Source organism: Uloborus diversus, unplaced genomic scaffold (assembly GCF_026930045.1).
Source record: "Uloborus diversus isolate 005 unplaced genomic scaffold, Udiv.v.3.1 scaffold_14, whole genome shotgun sequence".
NCBI classification, from domain to species: domain Eukaryota; kingdom Metazoa; phylum Arthropoda; class Arachnida; order Araneae; family Uloboridae; genus Uloborus; species Uloborus diversus.
Window position 1 is genome coordinate 6,037,389 of NW_026558098.1, and position 2,208 is coordinate 6,039,596.

Here is a 2,208-nt window from a genome sequence, read left to right on the forward strand (position 1 = left end):
CTAAAAAATATTTGAGAATATACGACATACATGGAATGTACCCTATGGGAACACCACTGTTCTCAGTGTGCAAAAGTTTCTCTTTCTGATAGCCGCTCGGAAAACAACAGTTGATAATTTTTGCTGTGTTATTGCTATTACATTTTCAGAACTCGATGAGGAGCATTTTTTCATTTAGTGATACAGTGAAAACTGTGTATGTTGACCCCTTTATTTTCTTGAAACATCATTAAAAAGTGTTGAATTATATAATTCATAGTACAGCTCGAGTTCAATAATGAAAACTCTTAAGTATGGCCACCCCTTCTGTGTCCACATTTTCACTGAACGAAGGGGTGGCTTCTCGGAGAGGTTTCACTGTATAATAAAATGCTTGTAGTGATGTATCAAAATGTATATTTTTTTAGAACTGCTTTGCATGTTATTGTGGAATAATACTAACAGTGGTGTTGAAATATTTTTTCGGGGGGGGGGGGGGGAGGCTACATTTAACACATGTGCAAATCTACGTGTATGCAGGCCCGCACCAAGCCTGATTGGCGCCATCGTGCAAATGTCTTTTGAGCGCCTTTATGCATTAATGTTCGAGAAAATTCTAGTTAACTCCTGGGGTGAGGATTTATAGACAAATGCAGTATTGAAAAAAATACGTTTGGCATTTATTTGATGTATCAAAAGGAAAGTAATGTATATATATTTCATTTTGAACACAGTGTACGTTTTTACCTTTGAGCAGGAGTTAGTTATCTCTTCATCTCGAAGTTGTTTCGAGTAAGGGTGGATGTAAGGGAGGGGTGATCGGAATTGACTTTTGAATTACGGCTTTTTCTCTTGGAAACCTTGCATTGAGCTGTTGTTAAAAAAAAAGATGGCCATTTTCAGTTAATCAAAACATTTCCCCCCAACAATTTAAAAAAAAAAAAACGTCTTGGAATTTGATTGAAATAATTCTTGCTTACTTTAGTCTGATAAGTACTTTTTTGAAAAATGGGAAATGGCTAATATGCAGCCGTTACAAGAAAACGGAACTGTTACAAGAGGCATTGAATTTAATATCTAAAGCAAATATGTAGTCCTTCCAAAGTTTTTTTTTTAATACACAAATAGTAAAAGAAATAAAGGGAGGGGGAGGGGAATTGAATAATTATGGTCAAGTCATTACTTTTCAGAACTAAAAAGTTAACCTAAATTATTGTCCGAAGTACATACTGTCCAACCACGGATTGCATGGAATTTTTATACGTCCAGATAAGACGAATCTATGTGAATAAGGGGGAAAAGTAAAAATTTGATGCCCGTATTCCACTCATTTGAATGACACTCTGCTTCTGCAAAAGCTGGCATCGATAAAAAATAATAGATTTGTCCATTTCCGGCTGTAAAACGGATGTTTGTCTTTCCATACAATCCGTGGCCAGACAGTAAATGTTACGCACATCTAAATAATATACATATGAGCAAACTATTTTTTATGTATGACTAGAAACAAAATTAAAAAATCTAGTAAACTCAAACTTTCTAGTAAGACTCAAACTTTTCTGAATAAACTGCGTAAAATTTCCCATAACTAGTTAAGAAAAAGCATCATACAATGAATAGTTAGACCATAATTCTTAGAAAGTTAAAAATCTCCCTATGCTAATAGGACATCAAATAGTACGTTTACATTCCAACGAACGCAAACTAAATTCATTTTAAAAATTTAACTCGATGCAATTTTTAATGTTGAACAAACGGCGAGACCAATTTTAATTTCATTCTGTCTGGAGATGAAAATTACTTTTTGTCTGAAGGAATTTTCTACATCTAGTTCATTTCTAAAAAGTAGCAAATAAATGTAAATTTTACCGAGTAAATAGAAGTCAAGATTTTTTTCTGATTTAAAATTTATTTCTTCCCTTCTCGATTTCTAGCTTCTTGCCAGAAAATAGAATTTAATGCCATTCGTAAATCAAGAATCACTTAATGTTATTACTTAATTTTATTTTGAACGAAACGAAAAGTATTTTTAACTTAAAAAACAAACGTATACTTTTTTTTTTTGTTTCCAATAACCTATGGGAATATTTATTATTCTTAGTATTTAATTAAAGTTACAATCATTCATAATCTTTATATATAAAAATCAATGTCCTGAGATAACATATATATATACACTAGCATTCCCGTACCCGGCATTGCTCGGGTAATGGAATTAGCAGGGGTTAA